The following is a 15,974-nucleotide window of genomic DNA, read 5'->3' as shown; positions in this document are numbered from 1 at the left end:
CTCAGGATCATTGACATATAGTATATTTTACGTATTGATTGGTGGGTTGTCTGTCTCCTCGACTAGGGCGTGCACCCCCTGAGGATGAAGGTCTTTAACACGCTTTGTCCTGTAGGATCCCCAGCACCCCAAAGAGGGCCGGCCTTGTTCCAGCTCAAGATGTCTTTGTGGAACGAATGAATTCATTTATAATATTGAACTCCCGGGTTCAAACAACTAATATAAGTCAGTCCATAAATAGGGACTTCCAGGACATTATCTTGTGCACTAATAATGAACTACTGAAATTATTTTTACTAAGTCATTCAAACCTAAGCTCGCCTCAGGTCAGGTCGTGGACCATCCAAACCCCAGGCAGAGAGAGGGAAGGAGCCCACCAAGCCCTGTCCGTCAGCCTGAAGTGCTGTGGGGACCAAGCGGGGGCCTTGCTGAGCGGAAGTGAAAGCAGGAGGCCCGGGACTCAAAGAGGAAAGGACCGGAGGGAGAACAGCAATCCGTCAGCGTGCAAACTGACAGCCTGCTTTCGGTCGAGGGCTGTGCTGGGCAGCATGGGTCAGAGGAGGTTAATCCCGAGGAATTAACAGTGGGGGAGGGGAGGGGGGCCGAGAAGCACACAGGGGAGAGGGGAGGTGCTGGACTGTGTTCTACATCAGTGCCAGGGAGCAGGGCCCTCGGAGGAGGCTGGAGGAAGGGGGTCCCGCCGCTGACCTTGAAAGGCAAGTGCATGTCGGCCCCAGGCAGGAGGGGACAGGGGCTGCTCGTTCCAGCAGAACTGGGCCTGCAGAACTGGGGCCCAGGGTGCCACGGTGCAAAGCTCTGTGCTGGCAAATCTAAAAATACCCGCCCTCTCTATTTTTTCTCCTACCTTTCTTCTCACCCTCCTTCCTACTTTCTTCCTCCTCCGACTCTCCTTTAGCCTTCCTGGCAGACCTTGGACTCATGCGCTGCACCCCCTCCAGGGGAGCTCCCACCCGCCGGGTGGGCCAGCACCTCGCGGGACTCCCTGCCGTGCAGGTACAGGGTGGTGGCGGAGGCGAAGGCCCAGAGCCCCCCTGACTCACTTCTTTCAAATGCCAGTTAACAGGTGTCAGCAATGCTGGCCCGGTCTCGCTGAGAGACCCGTGTCTGCATGACAACTCCACTGTTTTGGCCCCCACCCCCACGAGCATAAATATCGTGGCGCTGGAGCCCTCGGGGCCTGCGGAGCTCAGGAGTGTGCGGTCAAGATCTCCTCGTTGGGCCAGCGCTTGAAGTGCTTCCAGAAAGCCAGGGGACTCCTGTGCTTTTATGTGCGCCCAAGCGCGGGCCGCCCTGGCTCCGCGAGGGGCCTCTGGGGACCGAGGGCTGGTGTGAATCTCAAACGGCAAGCTGACATTCCGGTTGGGAGTGTGACAGTGCATGCCTGGGTGATGATGCCAAGGCGGCAGGTGACAGGGGTCCATGCAGAGGGGGAGAGTGACAGGAGCAGCTTCCAGTTTCATGTCCTCAGAGCGCGGAAGGATGGAATCGGGGTCGCGGGAGCGGTGACAAATGATGTAACAAAGCCCGGATGCCCCGATCAAACGAGACCACGGACAGGGGGGCGTTTGGAGCTCAGGGGATACTGGTGTTCCCCCCAAAATGCATTCGATGTGGGCTGATCGGGGATTAATGACATTGCCGGCCTGAGACCCACCACCACCAGACACACCAGGCCTGTGAGACGCAGGGAGAAAGTGGGCATCCACTTAGCACACCCCCTAAAGCACCCCAGAGACTCCCAAAGGAACTGTCGTTCAGGGGGCTCTCCCCTGCCCCCCACCCCGGGCCTCAGGCCGGCCGTGGAGCTCTAACTCGGGGTAAACATCTGAAACCAGAGTGGCTGCCAGGGAGCAGAAAAAAGAGGTGAGGGTGGAATGGGACGGGGTGGGGCATGGCGACAGGAAGAGCTCAAAAGATTCTCAAGTTGGGTGACTACCAAGGTTGGCTTGTCCCCGAGGGCAGTGGGGCCCCGCCTGGCGGGCTGGGGGAGCAGATGTAACAGGGGCTTCTGCCAGTGGGGGGCAGCACTCCCCCCCGCCTTTTCCTTGGCACCTCAGGCTCTGCTCAGGGTTCAGATGCCAGATGCGGGACAGTTTACCCGACCTTTGATCAACTTGGCTCCCACCCCCTGCCCCCAGAACCCTATCAAAGGGCTTGACCAAACTTTCTCATCTGCTCTGGGGTCTGCACAGCACGTTGGAAAAACTCACAGGAAGAGGCCTGATCAGGGGAACTACTGAGAGGACCCCTTTGCGATCATTGTCCTGGAAACTCCAACCAGGAAAGCTCTCCTGATTCCCCCAGCTGTCTCCCCGTTTGTCGCAGGAGCCGTGAATATCACAGATTCTACATTTGTGGGGACCACCTCCGCCCAGAGAGAGGCGATGAGGCCAGGAAGAACCCTCGGTGGCACGGCCCAGCCCCTGGCCCCTGGTCACCTTCCTCTCACGCGTTCCTGGTTCTCTCAGGCTTGTGCATGTCCCGCGGTCTCATCGAGATGACACAGTACGGTCAGTGAACGCGACCTTGGGAACAGTTCCTCTTCCCTGAAGTAGGCCCCCACCTCTGTGAGCAGACCCACGCGGCCTTTGTCCCTTTGCTCCCCGGTCCCCCGACGACCGGAGGGGGACACAGCCCACGCAGCCGTCCCCAGCCCGATGCCACGGACGACCACGTGGAGTCCTCCCTCAAACGTCAGTCACCTGCCCTCTGAGCGAAAGCCAGGGGCCTGCAGAGGTGAGACGGGAGAATTTCACAAGGATGAGGTCAGTTTTTCTGAACAGAAATCTTGTCGGATGAAGACAGAAAGCAAATCATTTCGCCCCACACCAGAGAGCGATTCATTTCTCTGCTCCATGGAGGCCAGATGCCCGGGGCCGTGAGCTGGGAAGGCAGCATGGACTTGAAAGGCTGCAGGCGGGGTCATTTTTATTGTACAGTGCACAGCCCCAGGGCAGCCGGAGGGGAGTGTCGGAGCCCCAGCTCCTGGCCCTGTTTGGAGAGGGCCGCTGGGCAGACGTTTCGCTGATCGTAATCACTTTTATATGTAACTGGACCCGAACTCATCTGATAGTACGAACTGCGGAAGGGCGGCAGAGATGAGAGAGCTATGTCTGTCGCTGACGAGAGCCACGCCTGGCGCGGGTTTGTGGGGACATTAAAAATAAAATGAGGCTCATCTGAGAACTGCGTGGATGGGAATTAGCCGTCTCCTGACGGGTCACGCATGGAACGCGTCGGAGATGACCGGGACAGGAAAGTGGGGCGCGGGCGGCCGTTTGGGCTGTGCTGTCAGCCAGGCCCCGGGGAGCCTGTCACAATGTATAATGGATTATCTCAGGAAACGGTGGGGGGCGGCTGGTGAGCGAGAGCCAGCAAAGGCTCCTTTGGTTAAAGGAAAAAAAAGCCCAGAAAACATGCTTCAGAAACATGCATGCTGCATGGACTGTGATTTATTCTGCAAGACACTGACTGCCTTGACGTGGTTTGAATTAACCCATCAGACCCTGTGCTAAGAACACGGGGTTTGAAGAGAGCCGGTATCGCCAGGCCAGGGAAATGGTATGCCTTCCAGGGCTGGGGTTGGGGCTCTCGCCTGCATTTGTTACCAAAGACAGTTATTGAAATGCACTGGAGTTTTTACAGCTTATACTTTGAGTTTCAAAAACTGGGGCTCACACACCCCCCCAAAGGGTTTTTCCCGCCGTGACCTCCCTTTCCTTCCAGCCCTGCACGTGATGCCCCCTTCACTGGACTTCCTCAAATGTCCCAGCTCCATGCCACCTGCGTCTCCTGCACAGAGCAGAGAAAGGGCCGTGGCCTTTGCTGACACCCCCCTGGGCGACGTGACAGCAAACCATGTGGATTCTCTCACCCTCAAAGGCCCTCAATGCTACTGCCATTCTACTGATTTTACCGGTGAGGCAACCGAGACACGAAGAGACTGCACGGCCTGCCCAGGCCTACCACCGGGTACGTGGCCTAGTGGGGCTCTGACCCCAGATCACTGGGCTTCGAGCCTGGGCCTGTGTGCCCAGTCAAGGTGACGTCAGGCCCTGGCTGGCGTAGCTCAGTGGATTGAGCTCGGGCTGCGAACCAAAGTGTCGCAGGTTCGATTCCCCAGTCAGGGTACATGCCTGGGTTGCAGGCCATGACCCCCAGCAACCACACATTGATGTTTCTCTCTCTTTCTCCCTCCCTTCCCTCTCTAAAAATAAGTAAATAAAATCTTTAAAAAAAAAAGGTGACGTCAGAACCCCACGGTCACTGGGCAGGGTCTGCAACAGCAGGAGAGTTCGGATGCAGCCGTCAGCTCCCTCTCAACCCCCTTAACCCACCCGGCAGGGTCCTCGAACCCAGGCTTCTTTTCCTGGAACAATTATGACAGAAAAATGCACTTCAAGCTCACGAAGGTGGTAACAATTGAACGACTCACTTGCCACTGTCAGCCCGTTTCTCTGCCTCCGTGCAAAGTCTAAGGGGACTCTGCCAGGATGACAAAGACAGACGATGAAAGTCAGGCTGGTGCACAAAGCTTCCTTGAGAGCTTGGTAATGAGCAGCTTTGCATTGTTCTGGATAAGTCGCCCTTTCAGTGCGCTGGAATGGAGACACAAATGCATCACAGCCACACTCTGTGTGAACATGGCCTCCGGCTCCGCATCCGGGAGAACTACGTGGGAGCCTCTGTAGAAGGAAAGACCAAGAGGCAGATGTTTTGTCCAAAACGGATCCAAACATTCAGTGCCTCGGAAGTGAGAGAGGAACTTTCGCACCTAGTTTCCCGGGAGGGCTGCGAGGGGGCCTAGTTTTCAGGGTTGAAAGGAAGGGCTGGCCAGAACCCGGAGGCTGAGCAGAGTCACGGGCCTCCTGCGTGACCACCGATGCCCCACGGCAGAGGAGTGTGTGTGTGTGAACGTGACTCACTGGGGACAAGGCCAGCCTGTGCCCCTGTCCTCTGTGGAGCAGGGGAAGCAGGCGCCATCTGCTGTTGAGAGATTTCTGAACCGACACATCCCACAGAACTGTTACTCCTGCCCGACAGGCGCGCGTGAAGCCTGCCACAGGGGTGAAGGGAGAAAGGAACGTTTGATGGGCACCTACTATGTGCCAGGCACTGCGCTAGGCACATGCTCAAATCTCGTGAATCCCCGTCACAGCTCTCTGAGGTGTCATTCCCTTTTTAGAGATGAGGAAATTGAAACTAAGACGGGTTGGAGCGCTTGCCAGACATTACATAACCAGTACGTAGGCAGAGTCTCAGATTCAAGCCTGTGTGCCTCCGCCGCCGAAATGGAACTCTTTGTCCCCTGTTCAGATGCGACTGTCCCTCCGAAAGGTGGCACCTGGGGCCCTCTCGGTCATGGACACTGTAGTGTAGCGAACTGCTCTTACTCTCCACTAAGAGAAAGCTCTGCTGAAGAAGCCTAAAGGTTCTGGGTTCTCCAGAAGGGAGGAAAGAGTGCAGAAGAGCAAGGCCGGGGATGACAAAAACACCCACGGGCCATGTCCCAATTTTGCCCAGCCCTAAATACCTCCGGCAGTCGTATCAGAGCGGGTGAAAGGGGATGAGCAAGATGGGAAAGACGATGTGTTTGCGCAGCTCCCGTTTCTGAAAAGATAGTGAAGGAGGGAAAGGCTGCTGATGTTCCAAGGGTGATGACTTCAAGCGGGCAGCGAGAGCCTTCTTGTTAACGCAGCAGAGCGCAACTCGGGCGGGGTGCAGAAGCAGCTGGCCTGACCTGGGCCACCGCGTGGACGCGGGTCTGCAGGCCCGGTGCGTCTGGGAACTGTTCCTCCCCGTCCCGCTCCGCGTCACACCGCGGCCCCTGGGATGCAGCGTCATGGGTCCCAGGCAGCAGTGGGACTGTCATCTCCCTTCTGAGCTGGGGCCCCCAGCTTGCCGCTCCCCTTCTCTGTTAAGGTATTTGTAAAATAAACTTCAGGATGCCTGCCTGCTCACAGGGTCATCTCGAGAATTCTCTATAATGTGCAGGGAGCTTCTAGTAAATGGTCACGAAGTCTACCATGTATGCCGCACGCAGGGTCCATGGGGGATTCTGATCAGAAAGCTTTGGGGCCAGGCTGACCTTAGCCTTCGGCAAAACTTCCAGTTGCTACACAGTGAGAATGGAGCATGATGGGAAGGACTTTGGCTCCAAGCAATCTCCTTTATCCAAAAGCCACAACATCTGGCGTTGCACATTCAGGACACGTCCTCTGGCATCTGCCCCATCCTTTTATGAACTCCTCTGATGGGTTAGCACATTGAGTTGGCGGTGACCGACGCCAGTTGCCCATCGGGATAGTCTGGGGAGTTGTTACAGGTTCAACTATAAGACCATTTTACGAAGGGAAAATTTTCATCACTTTCCTACACAAATTTTTCATTTAGTTTTGGATTATTTTAGATACTCTGTATTTCCCTAGAATTCTATTTCAGTTTATCAACAGGCTTTTTTAGCTATGCCTATTTGCATTATTATAGTTTTTTTAATGGTTGCTTGTGGATTAAGATGCACATTATTAATACTTCATAGTCTCCTTAGAATCAATATTTTTGACTATAGGTCAATTCCCTCCACTCTATGCTGTGTGCTGTAGTGGCCACAGGTAGCTCACCTTCTGTGTGTTACACATCAACAAGACAAGGTTAAACTGTTATGATTTTTGTTTTAAGCAGTCAAATGTCTTTTACAAAAATAGGAGGAAAATCTGGTGTATTTGGCCAGATATTTACCATTTCTGATGTTCCTCACTCGTTCCTGGAGATGCAAGTTTGCCTCCGGTATCCCTTCCCTCCGGCCTGATGCACTTCCTCTAGACCACCCCTGGGTGCAGGTCTGCCGACGACAAAGCCCCTTCGTTTTCTCCGGGCTGGGAATGCCGTTCTCAAAGGACAGGTTCACTGGACATGGATTCCTGGCTTGACGGGTCTGGTTTGTTGTTAGGTTTGTGTTTCTTTCACTGTTTTGAAGATGCTGTCTCCTTGTTGTGATAGCTCTGCAGCTTCTGATGAAGACAGCAGTCATTTCAAACATTGTTCCCCTGGATGTAATGTGGCATTGTCCTCTGTGTTCAAGAATTTTCCCTTTTCTAATTTTCCCCTTTGTTTATTTCAGCTTTACGTCTTCAGAGTTCTGGGAAGAAGACAGAAGGAGCAGTTGCACATTAGCATTTGAGCTGGTGGAACAGGGAGATGTGAATTTTTTACATCTTAATCCAGGACCGAGGGTGCAGAGGCGCTCTCAGGACCACAGAAAGGCAGAAGGGGAGAAGAACCCGCCAGCCCACTCCCGAGGTCTCCTTGGTCTTGGGTCACTTTGTTTGCATCTTAAAACAATTTCCATGGTCTTTTTTTTGAAGTCTGTACACATCTTGTTCTAGAAGACCTGCTGAAGGTCTTTGCGGAAGCACTGACGACAACAGACTGGGAGAAGGCAGCCTGGCTCTGCCAGGAAAGGGGCGTGAGGACGTAACCAACGAGACCGGAAGAATGGAGCTGTTTTTCTGAGACACTGTAGAAGGACTGGAGCTAAAGTCTTTCCAAATGGAACCACGTCTACGGAATCGACAGTGAAATTACACATGTGGCAAAGACCGCTCCCACGAAGGAGCTTTCCTCCACGCCGGTAAACTGTTTTTCACGACCACTTACAAAACCTGGCTACTGTTAAGCGGTAGCAAGGAGATGTCCAAGGGAAGCTCAGCTGTGAGCATTAGTACTAGCGTGCTCCTGTGTGCTCCATCTCACCAAGCTGGAGGGGACAGTGGAGCAGGGGGACCAGGTCACGAGTCTGCCGGCGGTTCCTGATTACAACAAACACGTGAGCCCCCTGCTTTCAGAAAGACAGGTTCCCCCAGCTCCAGCCAAACGGACTGACTTGCTGTTTCTGGGACATGCCCTGTGGGTTCACAGCCCACTGCGAGCAAAGCACGGAAGGAACTCTGTGAGACACGTTCTAGCTGTGAGTGAAGCGATGCGTCTGGAGGGCCCAGAAGCATCTACTCTCCAAGCAAATGACGGGCGAATGAATGTACAAACTTCAGTTAGGTGTGCAGAGGCTTTGCCTCCTAGGTTTGACGCTCTTTTAAAGTTAGGTTTGTGTTTTCTCCTATTCTTTTTGTTGCCCACAGCATTTAGCATAACACCTAGAATACAGTAGGTATTTGATAAATGTTCTTGATTTCAGTCCACTTAAATTACTCTAGTTTCCATATTTATTTCCATCTTCCAATCGAACTCCACCATCATCCCCACAGATGAAACAGTCCCGTCTTCCAGCTACAAACTTCAGGAAGAAGACAAGGTTAGAGAGGATGGCCCCACTGGGTCCCCTAAGATACAACACTACCGATAACCACTGTGCCATTTGGAAACCCATTGGTGGGCAGGCAGCACCATGGCCCACCAATGGCATGTACACCCTAATTCCCCAAAACTGTGCACACATTACTTTCCATGGCAATGGGAACTTTCCAGAGGTGATTAAGGACCTCAAGACGGGGAGATTATCCTGGGTTGTACAAGGTAGGTGCCACAGAACCACTTTAGATGTGCAGAGGGAGACAGGGAAGTTAGTGTCAGAGTGATGCAGTGTGAGAGCAACCCAACCAGCCATTGCCGACTTTAAACATGGAAAGGGGCCACGAGCCAAAGAATGCAGGCACCCTCTAGAAGCTGAAAAAGAAAGAAACGGATTCCTCCCTGGAGCCCCCAGAAGGAATACAGCCTGCCAACATCTCGATTTAAGCCCACTGAAACCCTGTGCAGACCTCCAGCCTCCAGAACTGTAAGATATAAACTTGTGTTGTTGTGAAGCCCCCAGTCACAGAAGCAATCGAAAACGAATACACCCATCTGGATGCTCATTTCTTTCCCAAGACTCTTCTGATTCTACTGAACTATCAACTCTGCTTGAAAAGCATGTTCCATAAACCAAAGAAACTTCTGAACACGTTACTTAGTTTTCACATTAGTTTCCTCTTTGCACCTGACCATCAGCAGATGCGAAACCACCGGTAGTGCCACATCTGTCTAACCCGGGGTGTGCCAGCCTGTAAGTGTTCAAGTTAGAGGTTTCAAGTTTTCCGAACAACTTACTTTTCTCGGCTTGTTTTATTCTTTAAAGTTATAATTCAGCATTTTGTGCCATGGTGACAGCCCAGCTACGTATTAACTAGTACGACAGGGACCGCCACCAGTAACAGAAGGGACGCCGGGTGACGTGGTCTGACAGTGCACACCGGTGAGAGCACCCCCGATGCTGAATGTCCTGAAAACCACAGACACCGCCTCTTACACACAGAGATGCATGAGGTCTAATGACTTCATCTTTGCTGTTTCCAACACTCCCTGTTCCCAATCCTCAGTTAGAATCCATCCTATACAGGGCTGGGCAGAAGTAGATTTGCAGTTGTTCACAGGGAAAGTAATACAATTATTAATAAATAATAGCACAAGGATCACTTCCATGTGAGCAAAGGTAGGTTTGCAGTTGTCTGAGTGGAAAACAATGCAACGGTGACAAGAATAAACTCTGTGCCCCACATGCTCACAGCTGTAAACCTACTTTTGCCCACCCCTGTACAGCATGGCCTTGCCTCAATCCCAGTGGAAACTTCTACTCGAAAATCCTCAAAGTAGCTGGGGGAAGTGAATTTCAGAACTCTGGACTTGCCACCGAGAGTCTTTGAAGCACAAACTAAAGAACCAGCACTGCCGGCAGAAACGCACAGGTCACTGTAGATGCCACCGAGGAAAAGCACCTGGAAGAAGAAGGACCCCAAGGACACTGCGCCTCATCGGTCAGATTAGTGTCTCCTCCACCAACTCAGACAACACGGATAACGATCTGCTGAGTCATCTGCGAGCGAAGGCCGAAGGGGACAGTGAGGCACTGCTGGTGCCAATCCAGGGGTGCCTGGAGCTGTGGACAGGAGTTGGGAACCCGGTCTCCAGGGCAGGGTGGTGAGGGGGAAACCTATCAGTGCCTGCGAGAAGTCTCTCCTTGGGGCCCAATGTTGAGTTTGGCCCAAGTTGCCGGTGGGCCTCACCCCGACCTTGCACCCACTCTGGACTCCGTGGGGGCCCTGGTAACCTTGTATTGCCTCCTGCATGTCCAAGACGTTTCAGGGAGGTGGCTGGAGTAAACCTGAACCCCCCTGACCATGCAGGCTCCTGGTCCTTAACGTCCCATCTTTTCCCTTCTAGATTACCACAGACATCAAAATGTGTGATTACTTTATGATTAGCGAGGTCCTTTCGAATCATTAACGACTAAATAATAGACTTTTACCACTGCCAGTCTATTATCACCCTCCCATCAATTTATTTGCCAGTCAAAACAGCAATTTCACTCACAAAATCTCTAAGAGGCACTTCCTGGAGAGACATGGAGGAAACAAATGCATGTAACTAAGTAAAAGAAGTCAATTTTAAAAGGCTACACAGTGTATGGCTCCCATTGTATGACATTCTAGAAAAGGCAAAACTGCAGAGACAGTGAAATGACCAGCGGTTTCCAGGGCTTCAAGGGGAGGGGGGAATGGGCAGAGCACAAAGGATGTTTAGGGCAGCGGAACTGTTCGGTACGACACTGTAACGGCGGATCTGTATCATCGTGCGTGGGTCGAAACCCACAGAACGTACAACACAAACAGTGAACTCTAGCGCACACTATGGATTCAAGGTGACGGCATGTGAATGCAGGTTGTCACACACCGTACCACTCTGGTGTGGGGTGGGGACAGTGGGGGAGGCTGCGCACCCCTCGGGGCAAGGGCACCTGGGAGCCCTCTGTACTTTCTGCTCAATTTCTCTGTGCACCTAAAACTGCTCTACAAACAGATTCCATTTTAAAAGGTCATCTCCTTCCAGTACTTTTAATGGCTCCTCTCTGTATCTGTTACACACGCACACACCAAACTCCTCGGCCCGGCCCCAGACGCCGGCCACAGGTGGCCCGCTTCTTCCTTCCGAGGGGAGGAGAGCTCCTTGCTTTCCCCGTATGTTTCCAGGGCTTCTCACGTCCCCACAAAAACCTCATGTCTCAGTTATCCTTCTCTCTGTTTCCATTTCAGAGTCCTCCCAGGCCCGCCAAACCCCAGGCTCTCCCCTATCCAAAGTTGCGGTTCCCACCTCTAAACGCCGACGACCAGCCACATCTCCGCTCCGTGTGGCATCACTTTCTAACTTGTTCTCTGCGTGCACAGCTCGCACAAACTAATCGACTGTTAGTACGAAGGACTACTGTGACATATTCTTGCATCTACCATGGCACCTTGCACTGTGTCTTGCTATGAGGTGCTTCAAAAAGAGTTGCTCAATAAGCATTCAACAAATATCCTATTTACTGTGCTATACCTCTCTAAAATTATACGTGCATTTTATTAAAGACTTTCATTCTGGGCACAGTAATTTAACCCAAAAGAATAAGGTAAGGCTTTTCCGAAGACTCATTAGTGAGGCGTTTTGGAAAGGTTTGGAAACACGTTCACCCATTAATCACAATGTAATAGCCTCACCCCTTCACTTAGAGCCGCCCTCACAAAAAGCCACCTCACGGCGCTCAGGGACACCTCTCCCCACTGTTGCGTCAGGGGAAGCTGGGCAGCTGGAGCCGACACCGTGGGTTCTTGGCCGTCACCCGTCACTCCTGTCCTTTGTTTTTGTTCAGGCCTGCACCCTTCCTTTCCGTGACTCAGGGAGCAAATCTTCATGAATCCTAACTAGCTATTGTGCGTTTATTTCCCTTGCCGATGACTGGTTTAGAAAACAGCATGGATCGGTTCTCGGCCAGTGATACGCAAGGACTTGCTTGGGGTCTTCTGAGGTTTCCCTGCAGATGAGAAGAGAGAGATATGAGGGAAGGCAGCCCCTCCTGTGCCCGGGAGCCTAGAGAGGTCACACGGATCCTGTGAAAGCCTGAGTTGTCTCTTCCATGGACGCCGACTACTAGAAAGCTGTCGAATCTCATGGATTTAAACCTGATTCATTTGGTCTTTTCAGTAAGTCAGTGACTGAGCTGAATTCTACCTTTGTTTTAAAAAGAAGCTTATAAAACCAATTCACAGTGTACAACACTTCAGAAAGCAAAGTAAGGAGAGAGGTGCTACATCAGATAGTGAATGAATGCATGCACCACTGATAGTATCTTCTGTTTATCCACTCATTAACTCAGAATCCATAAGCCCCCTTCAGCTGCGATTATGAAGCCCATCCTTGAGGAATTGGAGAATCACTAAGATCAAACGGTGTCAAAATAACCTTTTTAAAAAATTCGCTTGCTCTTGCGATGGGGAGGTGAAGACAGGGCTATTGTACTTTCTCAGTTTGTATCTCAATTTCATCAAGATATTTGAAACGTCTCTCAGGAAGATGTTTCTTTCAGTATGAATTTTTGTACAAAATATTCTGCAATTCTTAACAGTAAGAATATGCATTTCTTAGTAAGAATAGTAAGAATGATTATTAAGACTGGGCTTCTTGGTAAGCCAGAATTCATGAGAAACAAACTTAGTTTCTAGTGACCTCACAATGTCCCGCTCTGTGTGACAAACTTCGAGATCATTAAGGAGCCCCTCATAAGTGTAGTTACTATTGATTATTCCTTGCTATGGAATAACTGGATCATGCGACATTGATTGATTCTTATTTCTTAAGGGATTAAAAGGGGACAAAGGAGGTAAACATTCAGCTGATCAGTTTCAGACAAGTCATCAGATTTGGTCCACGTGTCAAAGGAGTTCCCCTCTTCTTCCCAGAAATGCCCTCGGAATTAATTTTGGAACACTACAAAACAATGGCACTTGGGAAAGTCTGTACATCACTAGTGTCAGCAGAGGCAGGGCAGAGTAATCATCACATGAGTGCAGCCTTTCACAGGCTGGCACTCCTGGAAAAATCAAGCAGAAGGACAGGGAGTCACGGCGGTGGGTCCATCCACTGCCCATGCTCCCTAATGGTCAGGAAGTCAGTCTTGCAAGCCCGGGCTCCACCCTTGGCTGATCAGTAGTGATTTCTCCCAGTGCTGCTGCCCCAACGAAAGCAAACAGACACTACCTTTGTTCCACTTTCGCCCCCATGCCCAAAAGTCACAAAAGCCTTCTTGATGCGTCGGCTCCTGCGCTGTGCAGCCCCCACAGCTGACTTCCCTTCTGGCAGCTGCCTCCCGATCAACGTTGGTGGGGTGAGCAAGAGGCCATGTGGGCACAGAGCAGGGAGAGAAGGCTATGACTATGATTACGCTTTCGGTCATCATCATTTCCAAATTGCAGATTAGGAACACAGACTGTATTGGGAATGTTGGAGATGGAAGGAAAGACCTGTTCATTTCTATTCAGGGAACAGTGATCGGTTTACCATCCCCAGATTTCTATTGCTTTGGAGCTAGAGAAGGGAAGAGTGCAGAGTGGACTTCTCCTGAGCCTGGGAGACAACGAGAGACCATTCTGGTTCAGCAGCACCATCACCCCCTCCCTCCGGGCTTTCCCGTAGGGACCTTTAGCCCAAACTGGAAGATGGAGTGTTTCCTTATCTTAGGACAGTGTTCCCAGATGCAGGTTCTGAAATGAAGATGTGTTTCCTGAGGGAGTGGAGGAAGATGGACGGTGGACAGGGATGGGGGGAAGCCAGGTGGGGCTGAGATGTTAGGGCAGATTCTGAAATGGGAGCCCGCTCTTTCAGGAGAACGCCGGGGTGGGAGTTGCACCTCCACATTTGTCCCACATGGAGGCCGTGCATCTGGTCCCCCACTCCCCTTCGCAGGGAGATAGAAGCCTCGGGCCCTTCTGGCCTTGAAGCTGGCAGGCAAAGGGGCGGTCTCTGAGAGACACAAACGTGCACACAGAAACAAAATCACACAGAGGACAGGCGAAGGGCACGCCAACAGGGCCAAATGGCTTTGCGAGGACCGGAGGAGGCCAGGGCAGTGTCCCCTGCATGCCTGGTCCAGATGCTGTGTCCTTTAGCCAGAGGTCATTCTGTACGTTCCAGTGGCTGCCCCAGGAACTGGGCAGGATACGGCATTGTGAGGGTCACCCCAGCACCCACACTCAACACCCACACTCAACACAATCGTACCCACAGAGTGCAGGCTACAGCCTGTCCTGAGAAGCTGATCTGGATGGAACATTTTAAGAGATTTTGGAAATCATTAGACTTACTGGTATTTGGTGTTGCCCCTTTCTCTGCATCCCAGACCCACCGAAGTCAGTGTCTGCCACTTGCTCGAGCTTCGGTCATCCTTTGAATTCACAATGCCCCTTCCTCCAGAAGGGCTCCCCGGGTTCATCAAGATGGTAGCGTCAGTGCCTGAGCTCCCATTATGTAAGGGGTGCCCCGAATCAGCCCGGTGTTGTTCATTTTTATATGTGCCTTCAGCTCCTGAACAGACGCAAGACCTTCCAAGGCAAAGCCCAAGTGTCACCTCTGCTCAAGGAGCACATGACACTCTCTTTGTCTCAGGCAATTTTTATGGGTATATAAGGTATTTGGGGCAAAAGGGTAAAAAAACCCAATATACTATAAGGTGACATATTTATTAACTAATCAGTAATAACATCATTCGTCCATTTGAGATTGCTTTTTCTCACTCCAGAGGAAAAAATAGGAATCGGTTAACTTTTCTGTAATGGGTTTTGCAAGCTGCATTCTTCCCTCTAATCCACAGATCTACTTTCTGCATTTTGAAGAACATCGATGCAGTGGTTCATCGAATTTCAGCACAGTTTTATATAGAATACTTTCTCATTCCCTGTTTCAACTCAGAAAATATGGAAATATATTTCTGTGGAATGAGGAGAGGGATATGTTAAGTTTATTTAATAAGAACTAAGGAACTATATTAGAACTATATATAAAGAACTATATTTTGGTTATCCAAAATATATCCCTTCTGGGTCACATAAATCTGACCTCCTACAAATAACTGAACGTAAAAGACCCAGCAGAGGGCCACCAAGTAAGCTGAGCCAGCCCTTACTGGTAAAGTCAGCAGGAGGAGGAGGACCTGAGGGTCAGATGTGACCATCCTGCCATTTGGAACATCAAGTCCACAAGCAGAGCTGCCGTCACACAACGAGAACAGACCCGCTTACAATTCAGCCCTTTACCCACTCAGTCACCCTTCCAACGTGCACAGGGCACCTGGTACGTTGCAATAGGTGCTGAGCACAGAATACCAGGCTTCTTACTGTAAGTCTGGCTCCTTTGTGGACCTGAGTTGTTACTGAAATCACTGAGCACTGAAGCACATTACATCAAAATAACACCATACTGAGCCTAGTCATCTTTTACAGACTACCTTTTAGTATCGGCTTGACCAGCTCTTCCTATTTTTCCATCTGTTAAGCTTTAGAGAGAGTCTTCTCAGTGTCGATAAGGCCAGTCACCCATCAGCCGGGGTCAGTGCATACAGGGTGTCTTTGTTCTCTTCAGTGTGAACTCAGAGGCCAGCCCAGGGGACAGGGAAACACCGGGAGGGAAATGAGGTGTCCTGGTGACAGCACACTCCTTCTTCGGCCCCCGTTATCGAGACCAACATGGCTGAGTCACCAGTGGATGAAACCGATGACTGTTTGACTCTGCCCACCCGGGGCCACTCACTGAGTCAGGGGGTCACTGGGGACCGGAGCCCGGCCCCGTCCCACCGCGGCGGAGCACGTCTGCTATATTTATCCAGGGTCTCATGATCCTTAGTGCTCTCCGCTCAGCCCTCTAATTTGCACTGTGCCCACTGTAATAACTAAACGGGAAGCTGCCGGCTAAAATGGTCATTATCCGAGAAATCTATTTAACATGTTTATAAGGTCAAATGAAGTGGGTGGTGGGTAAGCCAGACAGAAAACAACAAAAGCTTTGGTTCAGCAGAGCCAGTGAGGCCAAAGCAAGAGAGAGAGCAGTGTTTAATGCTGAGCTAACACACGGTGGGAAAGAAAATCTAACCAAAATTA

This window comes from Phyllostomus hastatus, unplaced genomic scaffold, assembly GCF_019186645.2.
Source record: "Phyllostomus hastatus isolate PE091 unplaced genomic scaffold, TTU_PhHast_1.1 phas_contig_58, whole genome shotgun sequence".
NCBI lineage: Eukaryota > Metazoa > Chordata > Mammalia > Chiroptera > Phyllostomidae > Phyllostomus > Phyllostomus hastatus.
This window is presented reverse-complemented; position numbering follows the sequence as displayed.